The 19,065-nt window shown below is 44.3% G+C and overlaps 2 protein-coding genes across 4 annotated transcripts in view; one reads left to right on the top strand and one right to left on the bottom strand.

Moving 5' to 3' along the window:
- Positions 1-19,065, bottom strand: part of MRPL11 (mitochondrial ribosomal protein L11) — a 656,778-nt gene that overhangs the window by 472,534 nt on the left and 165,179 nt on the right. The gene's annotated exons all lie outside the window — the stretch shown is intronic.
- Positions 10,569-19,065, top strand: part of LOC138259953 (transmembrane protein 121-like) — a 60,465-nt gene continuing 51,968 nt past the window's right edge. The window contains exons 1-3 of one of the 2 annotated variants that reach the window (XM_069207958.1): positions 10,747-11,297; positions 13,526-13,692; positions 15,771-15,854. The gene's annotated coding sequence lies outside the window, so the exon portion shown is untranslated. Of the gene's footprint in view, positions 11,298-13,525; positions 13,693-15,770; positions 15,855-19,065 lie in introns of both variants that reach the window. The other variant, XM_069207957.1, reaches the window with a different exon arrangement.

A 19,065-nucleotide genomic window follows, 5' to 3' on the forward strand; every position in this document is an offset into this window, starting at 1 on the left:
GAAGACACTATGCCTCGTCAACAGCACCTATCTCAAGACTGAACCTGCCTTTTTATCCACTGTGGTGCCTCCTCCCAACCCCACCCCCACCCCTGCCACCTCCACCGGCCCAGGGAGACAGCTACAATCAAGCTCAGCCATGCCACTGAACATTTCCAAGGTTAAATGGACAGGGGAAGGCAGGAGTGACTTTCAGTCCTATGTCTCAGGCTCTGGAATAAATGGTCTCTGAGACTTTGAGTCACCTCAAACTTTAATGTCTATAAATGTGCAGTAAGCATGTAACAATATGCGCAACAGTCGACAAGCCCCCAAGGTCCTCCGAGCCATAGATACAGCATTTGACTTCTGCTTTAGGTTGGCTCGCCTTTTGTGGTCACTTTAATTCTGTCCTCGTTTACGTTTCTACCACCAAGATGCCTAATAGGAAATAAAAATAATCACAATGATGATGCTAATGATTATTATTATAACACCACCATTGAAGAACAGGACAGGAGAACGTAAGAGGTGAAAGAGAAAAAAAAACTGAACTGGAGGACAGAACGAAGTGAGTCTGTGAAAGAGATGGCGAGCCAAACTCTGAAAACGGCTGGACTCAGCACTACAAAAGATTGTACAAAGGCCATGAATATCAAACTCACAGGTTAATTTGGTGTTCTGTACAAAATCTGGAGGTAATTCTCCGCAGCAGTAATATCACTGTTCAGGTGTACACCACAAATGGTATTCTTCACAAGTAAGTGGGAAACACTGTCTAATACATATTTTCTTACTTACTGTGTACTTGCCAAGTGTTACTACCCAACTTTCCCTGCTCATTGCCACAGCATTTCTGTGGAGCAGAATTATTAAATCTTACACAAGACCGGATTCTAAATGAATTTCCTGCAAGCAGGTCTCCAGACTTAAGTGTGACTTACTCTTGAAGTTTCAAATTTAAGAGATACTTGTTAAGGAAATACATTCTGTGAATCGGGCATGTTTTAATGCAAAACTCAAAACCTGTACGTATGGGAAAACGTATTTGGGCTGCTACACACATCACCTGTTTGAGTCCAGTTCTGAATTAGCACCTTAATTTTGCATCGCAAAGGGGGATCATAGGTAAACACCTTCGATTCAGTTTCTTTCATTGCTATAATATAGCCACATTTACCATTAGAATGGTGTAACTGGCCTTCACAGCACAATTTTAGAGTAATCTCGGTATGGGCTATGCACAAGGAGCATCGTGCCTTGGTGGCATGGGTATGGCAGGTAAAAAGGGGATGTCACTTTTCGCTGATACATGTGCGCCATGCTGTCAGTTATCAGTAACGTAGCCCACTTGTTGACCCTGGTCCTGCACCATCCCCATGACCACTTCAATGGACTATAGGTATTCCCCTGGCAGTGAGGAGTGGCCCTGTATGATTCATATTGCCTAGGCCAACTGTATGGTTTACAAATATACCCCACAGACCATACCTGTTCTACCTTTAGGTAAACAATAAAGGTGTCTTTAAATGTGGATTATATCTTCTCATTTGCAGTGCATTCTTGTCTTTTGACAAATTGGTGCTTGTTCTTTTAAGATGGAGACTGATATTTACTTTTCTTCCCTTGACTGCAAAGTGGAAGGATTTTGTAAACTGAATTTTATGACAAGACCAGAGGCTCCTATTATGCTTTCTTTTCCTGCTTTATTTCAACAGCAGCCAAGAGAGAACACCAATCCCAGAGGTTTGCGAAACAGGCAACCAATGGGAGGACTAGAATAACAAGTATGCCAATCACAACGCTATGCACTATAAGATATACCAATCCTGACTGCAAGCAGTCCTCTTTTCTTGCTGCTTGCAGTCCAGATAAGTATATCTTTTAGTACTTGTTAAAATATTTCTCCGTATTGGTGTCTATTTACACTGTTTTAATATTAAATTCAATGGTTATTCGTAGCTGTTGTTGTAAGCGTGTTGGTGCCTGTATTCATTAAGTGTCTTATTCCTTTTTATTAACGCGCGCGAAGCGTTCCTCAGGTATTTTCCCCAACTCGTGTAGCCGTGCTAACGTTCCATTGTGAACGCCGGCTGACGCGAGTCTCAGCTCACCGGCATTCTTCCTTCGCTCCGTTCCTGAGCGCTTCAATTCCAAAGCGCTCTTCAACATTTTCAAGTTTTAGTTCCTCCGCCGCGTCGGACGGGCAAATCATCACTTCAAACTGTCCCGGTTCATCCAGGTTTATTTATTTATCGACGCGGCCACTTCCTATTAAGGCGTGGTCTTCGCGTTTCTGCCTCTCGGTTGGCAGTTTCTGGGTGAGTCATAGTTTTTCCCTTCTCTCAAGCCCTCCTCCTCAGATTTTAACCCCTTATTTACCTGTTTTTTGCTGTTTCCCCACAGCAAATTGGATTTCTCAGACTTTTTCTCCACAAATTAAGACTCCGAAGAGGCTTTTTCTTCTAATTTAAATAATGTTATACAGTCTTCAGTTAAAAAAGCAGTTTCTGCTTCTATGGTTAAAATTTCAAAACAAATTCAAAATACTGTGTCTTCCTTTCTCTCCCAATCACATTTGGCCAAAGCGCAAAGCCGGGGAGGCTTCTACTTCTTTACAGGCACACGCCTCTTCTGCGCTGACGGACAGTGAGTCAAACTCACTCAGGATAGAGGGCGAAGATCCTCACAGGCCTCCTATGTCGGAGGGGAATAATTCTATGGGTACAAAAAGTAAAGCAAAAACTAAAAAACTTACCCAAAACCCATAAAATTGTGATTGAGGATATCAAAGACACAGACGATGATGGGGGTGACATTGACTCTAACACAGAAAATGAGGACACTAACACCTCAGATTTCTGGATTGGGCCTCCGCCCAAAAAGACAAAATCAGAATCAGCTGATCAAGCTCACTTTCTCCTGATAGATTCTGATGGCAATCCCATGTTCGATCCTAGTCTAATTCAGCACCTTAATTCTACCGAATGGCTCCCTTCTGAGCATGTTTCTAACTATATTTTAGCCAAATTACGTCTTCCCCTAGATAAGCAAGTATGGGCCAAATTACGTTCGAGTGTCCCAGACCCTCCCTTCCCCTACACATCACCGCCACTCCCTCTATAGATCCCTCCTTACTAACCTTTTTCTCTAAATTCGGGAAAGATCACCGCAAAGGAGTAGATAGAGCATGAGCCCTATGACAGGATAAAGTTCTTGATTTGGTCGGTCCCACAGCCCACATTTTTGATTTAGCAGAATCTGCCCAAATCAATGACGAATCCATAGATCCTGAGGAATTGTCCCTCTGGATTCAGAGAGCCTTTTGTTTACTGGGCAACGCAAACTCGGCTATGAAGCATGAACGTCGAAAAGGACTCTTACTTAAACTAGATCGTAAGCTAGCAAATTTGGCAGCTAAGGACCCTGGATCCAAGGCCGAAGGCTTGCTCTTTGGGGACTCGTTTATCAAAGAGTTAAGTAAATACGTTACCACCTTTGCCTCAATAGACAAAGCACAACAGTCCCTTAAAAAGGTTTTCAACTCACGGGTTTTTGCCAGGGCCGGTAGAGGAAGAGGCCGGCTCCACCGGCCGGTCCTTCAGAAATCAAGGTTTCAGAGGCTCTTACAGTTACCAACAACAAGAGTTTTGACTGCAATTCTACCCCCAACGTTCCAGAGGGTTCAGAGGTAGGAACCAACGCAAGTCCTATAACAACTCACGTAAGCCAATTTTCTGGCCATCTTTCTGTAGGGGGTTGCCTAAAGTTTTTCTTCACAAATGGACAGAGATTACCCCAGACCCTTGGGTTCTCAATACCGTCAAAGGCTATTTAATAGAGTTTTACGAGACTTCTTACCAACCTTCTCCCCTTCCTCCTCTCATTTTTGCAAAAGAGATGACAAATCTCACACCTTCCGAGATTCAAGATCTACTTCGAAAACGAGCTATCCAACCAGCTCGTCCTCCTCCATCCAGTTTTATAAGCCCCTTGTTTTTAGTAATCAAGAAAAACAAAAAGGTCAGACCAGTCATCAGCCTCAGACAATTCAATCAATTTGTTGTTTATCGACATTTCAAGATGGAAACAATTCTTCATCTAAGGGACTCGCTTCTTCTGAACGGCTGGATGGTCCGCCTGTACCTTCAGGACGCCTACCTAACAGTACCCATTCACTATTCTCACAGAAAGTATCTTCAGTTTCAATGGCAACATCAATTCTATCAATTCACTTGCCTACCATTTGGCCTTTCATCGGGCCCCTTGGTGCTTCACCAAGTTAATGAAACCTATTGTAGCCCTGCTCCGGTCTCAAGGTTTTAGATTAATAATCTACCTAGACGATATCCTTCTTATGCATCAAGACATCTCCATTCTCCAGTCTCAACTGTCCTTCATCATATCCCTCCTTTCAGATCTAGGCTTTATAATCAACAACGCAAAGTCGATCTTTACTCCATCACAAACCATAGAGTTCCTAGGTTTTCTAGTCAACTCCTCTCAAGGCCTGTTACAACTCCCGGATTCAAAAATAAAAAGCATCAAATCAGAGATAACCCTATCTTTACAGCAGACTTCTCTCTCCCTAAGGTCTCTAGCAAGGATTGTAGGTCTTCTTTCTTCTTCAATACAGGCAATATTTCCAGGCCCTCTTCACTATCGGGCTCTGCAGAGATTAAAGATCCGTCATCTGCGCAAAGGTCTTGCCTATTCAGATTTCATCCCCTTCGATCTAGAATCCCGTACAGAACTTCAATGGTCACTAGACCACTTAGAAGCCTGGAACGGCAGGACCATCTTTGCCTCAGCCCCAGATCTGGTCTTAGAATCCGATGCAAGCCAAACAGGTTGGGGCGCAAGGTGTGGTCAAATATCGACTGGAGGCACACGGTCTCTTCAGGAGTCTTCATCGCACATCAACTATTTAGAGATGCTTGCAGGCTCCTTTGCGATCAGAAGCTTCACCAAAAACAGAGTCCACTGTTCTGTGCTTCTACGCATGGACAACCTCACGGCAGTCAAATATATCAACCATTTAGGCAGTACCAAATCCAAACCACTAGCAGAACTAACCAAAAATTTCTGGGAATTCTGCCTGCACCTAAAAATTTAGGTTCGAACAGAATACTTACCAGGTTCCCTCAATTCAGTAGCAGATTGGTATTCGCGTCATCTCTCCGACTCCAGCGACTGGAAACTTCACTCTTCGGTCTTCAATTCTCTTCATCGCAAATGGGGTCCTTTCCACATAGATCTCTTCACATCCCGTCTAAATACTCAGCTTCCGCACTTTTTAAGCTGGAGACCAGATCCTCAAGCTTTAGCGACCGACGCCTTTCTGCAACAGTGGCCCCATTCAATAAACTATGCCTTTCCCCCCTTCATCATGATAAACAGAGTACTCACTCATCTCAGACGTCAAAAAGCCACAGTGGTAGTAGTTGTTCCGTTCTGGCAATCTCAAGTGTGGTACCCTACCCTTCTCGAACTATCAATCGACTTTCCAGTAATTCTACCCTCCTTTCCTTCTCTCCTTCTCAATCCACAAGGTCTTCCCCATGACCTCATAATCAACAAATCCCTTCTACTATCTGCCTGGAAAGTTTCAGGTCTTCCTCATCTTATCCAGGAATTTCACTTGAGGCTTCAACCTACATCAACAATTCCTGGTCTCCAGGCACTGAAAAGGCTTACAAATCAGCCTGGTCCATCTGGTCTAGCGGGTGATCCCTTTTCAGCAGATCTCAGCTTGATAGCAAATTTCCTTGCCTCACAGGCTAGTGTAGGCAAATCGTACAGAACCATTAACCTATATAGGTCAGCCATCTCCCTCCATCATCCTTTCATAAACGGCAAACCCGTCAGGGAACATCCTATCATTTGCCGTCTTTTGAAAGGGGGAAAATTCTCTAACCCTCCCATTCCCAAATATACAGCTCTATGGGATGTAAACCTTGTTTTACAAATGTTCCTCTCCTGGCAGGATAATAACCTACTGTCCTTAAAAATGCTTTCAGCTAAACTAACAATGCTACTTTGCTTGGTTTCTATTAAACGTTTGTCTGATGTTAAAGCTTTGGATATTTCAGCTCGTCACTTTACTCCTACAGGTGTCTTATTCAATGGGTCTCGTCGTACTAAAACCAATATTACTTCCGTTTTCTATCTGTTCTTCCCTAATTATCCAAAATTATGTGTAGGAAACTGTTTGAAGATTTATGAACAAAAGACTGCCGACCTTAGAACATCGTCTACCTCCCAACTGTTAATCTCCTTCAGAAAACCTTACAAACCGTATCTTCTCCCACCTTGGCCGCTGGGTCAAATGGGTAATGTCATTAGCTGGCATGGATACCTCTAAATTTGGTGCCCATTAGGCTAGAGGAGCTATGGCGTCAAAAGCCTTTTGGGCTGGTTCTCGTTTGGAGGATATTCTAAGATCGGCAGATTGGTCAAATGATTTTATTTTTCGCACATTTTATTGTAAACTTGTTGATACAGCAACTTCTGTAGTAATTAACATGCTTTGAACAAGCATAATAGGAGCCTCCGGTCTTGTCATAAAATGTAGATTTTCCAAGTAGTTTATGATGGAAAGTCTTAATTTTATTAAAGACACGGAGGCGAGTATTATCCCACCTCTTGCTCTACTAATGTTGTTTTATTTTCCCACCCTTTTAGTTACTACCAACGTTCCAGCGTCCACTCCGAACTAAATCATCGGAGGCCATTTCTACTCAGAATGTTCCTTCATTCCAAACATTTCCGCATCTGGATTCCGCTGTCAACCATCCTTTCAAGTGTTACTCCTCATCTACTATGGACACAATATAAGACTTTTTCGCATTTGTTCTCGCAATATATTTAGTTTGTTGTATTTTACCTTCATTTAAATCATTTTCTTGACCGTCTCGCAGTCGAAAAGAGGGCTGCTTGCAGTCAGGATTGGTATATCTTATAGTGCATAGCGTTGTGATCGGCTATCTTGTTATTCTAGTCCTCCCATTGGTTGCCAGATCCCAATATGTTCAAAGGTAATGGATTTTAACTGTTTAGTAAGGGTGCAAACGTTAGTGTCCACAAGGGAAATGGCCAGTCACTGGAGGGATACCCCAAAGGGATTGTCGACTGGGTTGTTCTACGGTTGGGCGAGGTCTGGTATGAACCAATAGGTCTTTGATATTGGTGGTACGTTTAAAAGCGAATAAAGGCTTGGAGATTTGTTTTCCTCCACTACATAGAATAGCACATCTCTTTTTCATATTGGGATCTGGCGACTGGATAAACATACCAATTGCAACACCAAGAATTGTGTGTACATGATTACCTTCCCATGTGAGCTACAGTATATAGGAATGACCACTAGACCAGTGAAACTCAGGATAAATGAACATCGTAGCAACATCAGATGTGGCTGTGTTACTACTAAACTGTCCCAACATTTTCTAGAGATTGCACACAGCCCAGATGATATGTGGTGGGTGGTCCTTCAAATAGACCCACACAGGACTGCCAACTCCCTCTTCAAGCTAGAGCAACGATGGGTGTTTAAGCTTCGCACTCATATCCAGGGACTCAACGATGACATCCCGTGGACCAGCTTTACTAGCTAACTTTACCAATTTTCAATAGATACTACTTCTCTCTCGCACAGAGAGAACTAGCAGCTTGTCTACTCCCCGTGTTTACTGTGGTGATCTCCTTCCCCTGCTCAGTCTAGTCTCTATGTAATAATCTGGCTTTTCCTGTAACACCATTGAGATACAGGTGTATCAGCCCTTTAAATTCGACATAAGAACTTTGTTACCGCTCTGATTCCTGATCATGCCTTGCTAAGAATTCTGTGTCGTGTATAACCCCTTTTTTATTTTTATGCCCCTCTAGGGCATGTTAACACGACCCTTTGTTTATTTTTACTACCTTCTGTGAACAACGGTCATGTGACTACCACGTGACTTCACGCGCATAGGCCACTCCCCTCACTTTCGCTTCCGGGTTGGAGGATTTATTATCCCCGGTTTATGACGCCAGTGCAATATTCAGGACGCGCGGACCCGGGTAGGTTCCCACACTGGTCCCGGCATCACTTGCAGTAAGTGCTGATCGTAACTCTAATTTCTATGGGCTGCGACCGTTTCTCCCGTTATCCTTCGACTCAGCCTCCGTACCGTGAATTACGGTATTGACTGCCTTGAATCTATCTCGTCTATCGCAGCGTCACCACTGGGAATACGCCCTGGGGTTTTTCTCTTTCTTTTGGGGTCCGTGTCTCATGGCAGCTTTCCTTACCTTGGAGTCCCATACCCCCTGCTAACTTGTAATCACCGGCATAGACATTTCATCCCGTCTTTGTCGGTCAACGTGTGAGACACACACTTGCAAACGGCAGTCCCATAGCATTATCACTTGGATTTATAGCACATCTCTCTAGAGTATATGATATGTGATTTTTAAATGTTATGATCCATGGACAACCGTACAGTATGTAATAGCACTCTGTTTTCTGGAATATTTTCGGAATGTTTGAGCCTGATTGGTCTATGCCTACATTAACTCATTAGATGTGGTGTAACAAGACTTAACCTGACTACAATCTGCAGTGATCACAATGTTCTCTTGTTTATGTGGTTGTGCTTCCTCATTTAGACTTGCATCTGTGCCCGACCATTGGTTCACGTGGTCCTATGGAGCACATTTCCCTAATGCGGGTGGTAAGCTCTATTTACATATATCTACATGCACTTTTTCACTTGCCAGCACGGACACTGTGTTACACGACTTCACGTTTTTAGCACGTCTTTTTTTAATGTCTTGCTTTATCCCGTTCAACAATTAATTGATTTGTTTCATTTCCAGGGCTCTAGTTAGGAAACATATGTACCTGACTAATGTAAGTGATTTGATACCTGTTCCATATTTTTGCAGCTACCTGTAATACTGGTACTCCGATTAAGAAGACACATTAGTCCCTCTTGACTAGGAGATATAGTTAGTCAATCTTGGTCCTGACGAAGCATCGAGGACCCATATGGGCCACTAGGATGCGAAACATGTTGACCCACGAAAAGGGTTGGTTCGAAAATTGTCCAAACCTCCCTTCCACTCTTAGATTCCAATAGAGTGATTGATCATTATTTCTATTTCACTCGCTTGACTACACGTTTTTCTTTTAATCTTGGTCCCTACCTTCCAACTGGTTCAATAAATTATTTACCCATTGGAGGTTGTGAGAGCCTATTTTATCTATTTTTTTCTCTTTTGATCTCCTACATATTTTTCTCCCCCCACTCAACTCTGGGGTCATGGCACCATCATTGTAAAAGATCTCCGGCAAAGAGCCCCCCCATTTGGGGTGGAGCCCGTCAGACATTGCAGCGCCGGTCTGATGAGGAGCTGTACCGATGATGAAGCATGACATCCTTTCGGATGTGTGAGGTTATTTGCTCCTATAATTTAGGACCCCCTTTTGTGTTTTCCTTTCTTTTTACTGGAACAGTGTTTTGATATTTTTCTATAGCTTCATTTGGGGACATACACTGGACCATAATACCCCTTTATCCCTCTCTTTGTGAATTTAATAAAAAGAAGACTTTCCATCATAACCTACTTGGAAAATCTACATTATGGGACAATCTTACTAGTGTACAGTAAGCAAGGGAAAGATATAGTACTTCAATGTTTTTCTAACACACAAAATGTAATCTTGTAAATAAACTACGTTATTTCAAAAAATTATCTGCAGTTAGGTAAGCAGAAATTAAGCATATTTTTGATGGAAACAAGTATTTTAATACGATCAAAACAAATCAAGACATTACTTGGTGAAGAGCAAACGATAGCTATTTGTTGAAATTCTATGTGTTTGTGTTCTATATAGTTGTAATCAGTTAAACTACATGTCTGTGCAAACTTAGTAGCAATTTCAATGAAACAATATGCATCTGTAACCAGCAGTGTGCCACCAACACCAGGGTTTATTAATATATTTGCAAAAGTGTGCTCCACATTGCACGACTGGCTACATACTACACCTTTATCACTCCCCTGGTGACTGGGGCGTGACACATTTACTACACTTGCTCTTTGCGTGACAGTTAGATTTACAAGAATCCCTTCAATAATGTAACACTGATAGCAGCACTCCCAATCTGAAAATTGTGCCACCATCACGGTCTCAAAATGAAGTGTATGGGGCATTTTGTCTATCTGGCTAGGGATCACAAATAAAAAGTGAGTGGCAGGTGTCAAAATGCGGTAGGAAAATGGGGGCGGCTCAGTTTCCACCACATCAAGAAGCGTCTAAAGTGAACTAGAATAAGCTGTGAAGGAAACAGTGCTAATGATTTTCCTTATAAAATAAAGAAAAAAGCGGAGCAACTGAAGTAACGCATCTGAAAACAATAAGCTGTAGAGGAAGAGAAGTGCAATAGAAACATGATGCTCTGACGAGATGAGGTTTTCAGGCAGAGTCCCCCACATTAACTTCCTCGCCAGCCGTGGCCTCCAGCCCAGCACCCCATGGAGCCCTAGGCTCGGGAGTGTGCAACACTTCACTGCTTCAACAATCCCGGGGGCAGAAGGGCTGTGAGGTGAGAGGAGTAGCGGGGTGTGAGGCGGGAACCTATCCTCCTGCCGCCGTGCACTGTGATTACTCAGGCTCGTGTATCCTGTCTCCGCTCTGCGACACGCGCGCTCTCCCTCCACAGTAGTAAGCGGGGGCGGGGGTGGGCAGGGGAAGCGACGAGAGCGGGGGATAAGAGACGGATTACCAGTGAAGCCTGGGCACACTGGCACCGCTGGAACTACGCGTGCCAGGCTGCGTTTTCCCGGGCAGGACCGGCGGTCATTAGCAGGGGGCGTGTTTCCGGAGAGGCAGAGACGTGGAAAGCGCCGCGGGGCTTTACTTCCATTCACCGAGCTGATCTGATTCGGCGCAGGCACACCTTGCCACGCTGGATTGGGCGCTACGGAGACGTTTGATGGTGAGGAGAACTGATAGTTCGCTTTAAGGAGCTGCATTCGTCGTTTAACAGCCTTGCTCCCAGTGTTAGGGCTGCACACCCGGTGTCCTCTCCAGGGGGCGGTGCCAGCTTCTGAGGCGGTGCGGACACGGACGGCTGGGGGGCTAGGGGCTCACCCGGTCCTACTGGCGGGGAGCCGGGTTCCCCTGGGGTTCTGCATTCGGAGAAACGCTCTAGAGAGCAGCGGCGGCAGCGTCCAGCGGGAGAGCGCGGGGTTCAGCGCCGAGGGCAGGAAATGGAGCGAGCTTCGGGGAGCCAGCGTTCCGGGATGGAGATGAAGTCGGAGGAGTCCTGGTAAGCGGGCATGGAGTGTAAACCATTTACTGGCAATGAGCGACAGCCTGGACTAGTACGCGCAAGCGAACCTGTGCAAGCTGTGCTGAAAGTTGAAATCTGAGAGTGGAATTTGAAAGGTGGAGATCACACACGCACCTGGGTGATAGAGTGAGACATGTGGCGTAACTAAACTCGAGCCCTCCCCCACCCGCCGCTACATGGAGTGCCCGTTAGAGTGCGAGAAACCCGAGAGAGAAATCAAAATATTGTAGAGGATAAGACAGCTTGGAGACATCAGGAGAGACCTTGTTTTTTTCAACCCTCCATCTCCCACTGGTGTGTCAAAGACCTCTCCTGAAGCGGCCGAAGACCTAACGGAAGTAGTACAAAACATTTAAGACAAATTAATAAACACTCATGACTGCACCAGATACCAGAGCCCACGGGCGTCAATTTATCAAAATGCAAGAGGTAACAGAAGTAACAGCATGCGCCCTTTGACCTCCACTTTCACCCACAGACACATACTTTGTCATACACACGAATTTACATTTACACACACACTCTCACAAATACACTCACCCGCAAGCACACACACAACATATATTTTAAAGCATGTTTACTTAACTCACCGGCCATGGGAAGGCATATTCACATTTTTATTATACTAATAGTGAAAAATATTTTGTGATTACTTTAGTGTAATCAAACATTGATTTGAAAACAAAGAGCGAGGAGCCCCCACTGACGTCCACAAGGACGATCTGGTACTGAATTTGCCGCCTCTGAAGTCAGGGATCGCAAAGCAGTGTCAGGGGTCGCAAGGGGCAAGGCAGGGGTCGCAGCTGCAACCCCTGGCGACCCCTAAATGACGTCCATGCCAGAGCCCCGCAGAGGCAACCTGGTAAAAAGAGGCAGCTTGTGTGAGAAAGCACTGAAAGGAAGAGTGAAAGAGAAGCTAAGTAGGAGACACAGACCCATGTGAGTGCCAACCAGTCAAAGATCGTCTGGGCGAGACAGAGCAAAAGAAAGCCTAGAAAGAGAATACCCAGACGAGTGGGCAAAAGGTTAGGGGGAGCGTGGGGACTGGGGACGTGTGCGCTGCGGACTCGTACACACAAAACAACAAAGGTATATCAGTGTCAGAGGAATGGGAGTTTAAGAGTGAGGAGGATAAAAGCCAGAAGCTAGTAATAATTGTGATGAGAATATTTATATAGCGCGCACTACCCCGGACGAAGCGTCGAAGCGCTTTGATGAAAGAAAGAAGGGGCGCGTGCATGTAGTCTGTAAGGTCTCCGAAGAGGCATGAGCAGCCTAGCATAGAATAGGGGAACCAAGTTCGAGTCCCGGCCTCGGCTCAACATCCTATGATTCTCGCCAAATCGCGTACTTATTCCGTGACCTGTGCTTTCAATGGGCAGGTACTGTCCTGTACTGAGTACCTGCACTTCTTGAATTTGAAAGTGAATACCTGCACTTTTCAGCATTTTTGCAATACATTTAATGGGACACTACTGACACTTCTCTGGAGCAAGCAGGTAACATTTCAATTTAAAGCACTGCCCGTGACTAAAAAACTGCCCTTATGTAATGGAACCTGGTGCTCAGGAAAAGCGCTCCATAAAACTACAAACGGAGAGCGAGAGAACACCAAGCAAAGAAGAGGAGGGCGTACATACCACCACCAGCAGGAGAAGTGACTCCCGTGAGACCCGAGAGAAAGGAGCGCACGTTTAAGTCACGCATACAGAGTAGAAGGGTTCAGCAAAGAGCATCCGAAGAAGGGGATTGCTGAGTTACAGGGAGCTAGGAGTAGGAAGGAAAGGGTCAGGAGAGCAGAAGGAGAGGGGAAGGCAGGAAAGGCCGAGAAGAGAGAGAAAGATGGCGAAGACCCCAAGAGTGATAAAACTGGAAAGAGACGGGAGAAAGGATGGCGGCTAAAAAGTACAGATCTTGAGGCAAGCGAAGGAGAGGGCAAAAGAAGAATAGCAATGGCTGAAAGGACAGAGACGAAGAGGACTCGAAGCAAAAGCGAAATGAATGTGCAGGAGTCGATCATTGGTTGCAGAGACAAACCCAAGGGAAGGGTGGAAGTGTAAGGAGAGGAGGAGGAGGAGTACGGGATTTAACAAGAGGAGTATGTGAGATTGAGCGTGCTGCTGTGATGGGCAGGCCATGGTAGAGGGAGAGGTGCAACCTTTCGCTCATCTTCACTTAACAAAAGTTTTTGTTTTTTTCCACAGATGGTGGGTCCTCCTTTGTAGCCACTCGCCCATTACAGACCGGTCCTTATAATACAATACATTAAGGGATGACGTGAAAGGCCGAGGAGAACCGAGACAGGAGAGCCGATGCTATGGATGAAGCCCTGGTTTGAAGTTAAGAGCCCTGGAAGGCGCTAGCCGTGCAGGTAAATCTAGGGAGCGGGAGTCTTGTAGGACGGCCTACATCTACGATACCACTTATACAACCCCATAGGTTGTCCTCTAACGGCTCGATTGCAAGCCAAAGGTAAGGTTATGGGTGTGCAGGGGCATACAGAACTCGCCAGAGATCACACAGGGCGTCAGTTGTCAGCTGCATCTAGAGTCCACACATGTCTCTATGCTATCTAGTCATTGTCTTTCATGGGAAACCCCTAATGCATTCTGGGAAGTGGTCTTAGATTGGTTCACTTAAGCAAATGTGATTCACATACGGGAACCAGATTTGTAAAAAAAAAAAAAAAAAAGGAAGGTATAGGAAGCAGTTAATGTAAGAAAAATGGTGACAAACATGGCTGGGCATGGAAATGACACTTTAACAAGGGATTTTGCGACAGTGCGTTAATTCAGAGAACAAAGCATTAGTCCAAGTTTTGTAAAGCACACAAAACGTATAATTGCACTGGTGTATGGGGACGCGGTATTTGCACTGTATACACACATACCTGAAGGGGCAAACACAAAAAAAGGAGAACTGTGTGTTTGTGTGCCTGTGAGAGCAAAATAGGGAGTGATCTGAAAAGGGAGTACACGACCCACCACAGATTAGACCGGACCTGTCACTTTTTTCCACACAGCAGCTGGAGTTCTCCTCAAGAGAGCTCTCATCCACACCAAAGATCATCATGCACCTCAAGGGGCGTGGACAGGTCAGCACAGAAGCTCTTCTCACTTGTACACAATCCTGAGTTGTCCCTTCCTCTCTGCTCAACAGTGCTTTATTGCTTCACAGCTAACTAACACTAAGTGTAAATGTGTATAGGGTACAGATATAGGATCCGCAACAAAAGTGAACTGTGACCAGACCTGCGTCTGGTTTGCTAACATTGCTGGATTTACTGCACATCACAAAAACCCATGAGACAAAGTCTGGAGGTACCAGTGGACCAGACACCAGCAGGTAGTAGTGGGAAGCGGAGGGAGAACGTGTCTCAACTAATTTTTTTACTATACGAATAATACTTTGCTTAGTTATTCACGGATGCAGATTAACAACCATTATGAGTGGAGTCCGAAGGATGCCTGAGACAAGGCACTGGAGTAAGTGCTGCAAGGATGAAAGGCACATCGAAGCTCTGCCAGCTGCTCCAGTTTCTATAACCAGTCACTTTAGCTATCTTAATCTATTGGCAATACAAAACAAAGAGTGCAACATTGACGTATGTTCTCAATGACATCTATTGTGTTAAGTTAGGTGCAAGCATATGGAGAGCTGGTCTAAGCAAGCTACGTAGATGTCATGGGTGGAGGATGCAGATTAAAAAGCACTTAAAGAACAATATCGGGATCCCATCTGGAATACAGATGCAGACTGAAAAGGGGCAGAAATAAATCTATCTTTTTTAAAACCTGACTTTAAAGAAATTCAAAATGTACAAAGACAAACAAAATGTAAGGAAACATCTGTTTCTGAAGATTTAGAAGGGAAAGAGATGTTTCTGCCACTGTTAATGACTGCAAGCTGACCCAAAGTCTTCATCAGAAATTCACTTTTTGACCTGAAAAAGCTATGCAGACATGCAATACGGAGAACGGAGGTTGGAACCTTTGGCTGTGTCCAATGGATGGGCTTGGAATATACTGCATGTCTAAAAATAACACTTCATTGCTATTGCAATGTGAAAACAACAGGATAAATTGACTGGTATGCGTGGGATCTGTCTCTATTCAGCTCCACTCTTCAAACAGCCTTTCGCTCCCTTATTGTATATTACAGGGGGTATTTATGAAGTGTAGGCCCTACTGTCAGAGGTCAGTGGAGATCTGCAAATAGCAATTAGGAAATATATCCATCATGTGAAAGACAGAGAGGAAATAGAAAGATGGTGTAGCGGTGCAAGAAGAAGCAGTGAATTTTAGGTTTCTCTATAAATGGCAATAATTAGAGAGACAGACTTGTACGTTTTGTCTTGATTAACTATGTAAACCAGAAATGTAACTGGAGTCTCTTCTTGCATTCCTTTACAATCTCAACTTAATTATCGTTTATTTACCTTTTGATTAGCACAAATGCAGTCCGCATTTCGCCCCTGAGTTTGAGTGGAGGAGGATTACAAAGGCACATTTGTACAATTATCAGTTAAGCGAGGTAAGGCAAGGTATCGTTATTTGCTCGGGCCAGGGAAAGTGCGTGGTCAAACACTTTGTGACTATTAGGGAGTGGTCTTCAGTGCTTTAAGTGCGATTCTAAAGTTGGGGGGGGGTTGCTAAAAGGGGCATGACCAAAGACGTATAACAGGAACCTTTTCCAAGGGGTTTGGCCTGTGTATTTAAGGGCATGGCTGAAAACATGTCAATTAAAGTTTTGTGTTTCATACAGCATGCCTCCTGACCAGTATTTCCATTATTGCATAAAAGGTCACGCACCCAAAGGTATACGCCTAAAACAAGACAGACCTATTGTTTTTTCCAGTACTTGTTCCTATGGTGCTGTTAATGTTTTGATAACGGTGTGCCTCTTTAAAACACTATCATCGAATCACAATTACAGCCAGCACATATGTGAAATTGCACCGTGCACTCTGCAGAGAGACCAAGAAGTGGATGTGCACATAGTCTGAACACTTTATAGCCAACAGACATTGTATGAAACTTGCACTTCCTTTAGCCTCAGCTCCAGAGCTCTCAATCATGCCTCAATATAAATACCTATCCACAAATGAAACTCAATCCGGCACCCAGTGGAGACTTGGGCTACAGTATGCTATTCAATAGTCATATGCTGCATTCAAAAACTTAAGAAATTCAAGAACTGGAAAACTGGAAAAGGCATGCACTATTAGCTTATGCAACATAAAAGTAAAACACAGGAAATAAAAACAAGAAGTGCATCACTAATATGGAGCATCTCGAGGATCTTTACAATCATTGTTGAGAAATCGATCATTGCTTTATCTGTTAAAATTAAGGACATGAATTTAGGGCCTGAAAGGGAACCATTTGAAGCAGCTCACTTAAAACTCTGCTTCTCGGAGTAAGGAAGAGTGGGCAATGCGTGAGGTTAGGAACAAACACTTCAAAATTAATTCTCTACAGAATGCCCATAATGGAAGCATGTGGACCTACACAGGACCCTAAAATGTGGTCAAATGCGTGGAAGGGAATTCGAATTCAATATCTTGGCAGCTTGCAACCTAGCCAGTAAGACAGACATCACTCCCTCTCGCCCACAGGGCCAATAATTCATCCCCCTGCAAACACAGGGTTGCTGCTCATCATCTTCTGACCATTGCTCAATGTAAATCCCTAGTCTGATGATTCTTACCCTCTGCTGATCTTGAGCTTCTTCACACAGTCTGCTCATCCTAAGTTCCTTAGTACTCCTTCGTGCCACAATGTATCTATCTTTCTGCTCCCTTCGCTACTTCTCCTCATCGATTGCCATCTCTGAACTGTTCCTCCTCACCCATGGCTCACTCCCATCTTCTCAACATCCGTTCCATTTCAATGTCTTCCATGCTGCTCTCTACTCAGCTCCCCTCTCCTACTAACCCCTTGCCTACCCACTGTTCACCATTCTAGTCCACCTAGAGTCATTTCCTTTTCAATCCTGTTCAGAAACACCTTCTTGGTTTCTGAAAGCTTAGGCCCACTTCCAACAGGTGGCTGCCTTCAAGCTGGCCGTTGACATGAAGCCCCTTAAGCATTCTGCTCCTGCCCTTGAACAGCACAGCTGCTTATGGGCCAAGCAGTGCAGGAAGATCAGAAAAATAATACCCAGGCCTCATTTCAGATTCACTGGCTGCAGCAAGAACTGGGTGAATTTAAAGGATCGGAATAATTTAACTTGCAAATAATTAGGTTCTTCCCACTGGGACACCCTTTTTGGACCAGGTTTTTAAGTGGTCCTGACAAGGCTATCTCAGAGCCATTCTGCCACAATGTCAAACAAAAGCACTCATTTCCATTTCATAGTGAAAACAAAAAGAATAACGTGTGCAGAGAGTAAACAGACTACAGCACCCGTCCACACAAGATCATCCATTCATAATCCTCACTGATCAGCAATACAGCACCATCACGCACCACAGTAGATCCCTTACTCACGTTCTCACTCCAGCCTCCACAATAGATTCTGTTCGTAACACACAGACCTTCTCAGAGTGACCCATTATACAGTCTCAAAAAAAGATATCCATCAACCGACAGGCTTGCCTACCCCTCTCTTCAAGCACCTTTCATGCCAAAATCGGACTAACATATCAAAAACTCACTAATATCAAAAACAAACTCCAGAAAGCCGAATGAACGTGGAGACAGCTAGCTCGTCTTACTTTGCACAATAAAAATGGACTTCCAAAGAATTCCTTCTAGCCACCTCAACACACAGAATCACTCCTTTAAAAAACAAAACAAAAAAAACGGTACTTTGTCACCAAACAAATAGTTCCAAACCTTCCCATGGCCCTTTTCTAAACCCCCTCTCAAGCACTAAACACAAACAGTCACAATGCAGCTCTCAACAAACTCTGGCAATTGGAGAAAAACGACCAACCTTCAAAATCAGGAAAAGTTATTGCACTGTAACAACTGAGCAGAAGCCCTCTCAAAACTGACAACAAAACAACCCTGAAGAAAAAAACAGGACAGGTTCTTACTTGCCTCTCCACTGAGTCCAAAGACAGACACCAAAGGACATCATCAGAAATAAATCTTACAGAATATCACCAAGGAACACTAAACCAGCTGAGGAAGGTACTGACATTTTGGTCCTGACAATCGTCTCACGGACCAGTCCTTAAAAGAGGGAGCACGTTTAGTCACCCTCTAACCAGCATTTGTCACAAACCTGATCAACAACTAACACATTAAATGTAAGTAAAAGATCTATCAACTATTAAAATACTACAGTAGTTTGGGCGTCTAGAGGCTATATCTGTGTCCAAAGTGCATTCACGTGTTCAAATCCCTGCGGGGTTGACTCAGCGATCCAGTTTTCCCAGGTCGATATAATGGGTACAATTGATTTGGGCAGTAATAACACCTATTATTTCAGAGCAGGAGACAATTTGGTCTGCTGTGTTCTGTATGATAAATCGATATTACATTTACTCACATGCCCAGAGAGCGTGAAGGACTCGTGGGCAGCTCCGTCGTACCATCTCACTGTGCTGTGGGCTTCCAGGCGCCTCCTCTTAGCCCCAGAGCCTCTGTAGCATCAACCAGTCCCTCTAGCTTTTGTTTTTTCCCTTAATAATTACACCATTTGCATAATGTTCTAAATCGAGCGGGGGAATCACCCTCAAAGTAAAACGAGGGCAAATAAATCCGGATTATACAGAGACAATGGTAAAATCCTT

Source organism: Pleurodeles waltl, chromosome 9 (assembly GCF_031143425.1).
Source record: "Pleurodeles waltl isolate 20211129_DDA chromosome 9, aPleWal1.hap1.20221129, whole genome shotgun sequence".
NCBI classification, from domain to species: Eukaryota; Metazoa; Chordata; class Amphibia; order Caudata; family Salamandridae; genus Pleurodeles; species Pleurodeles waltl.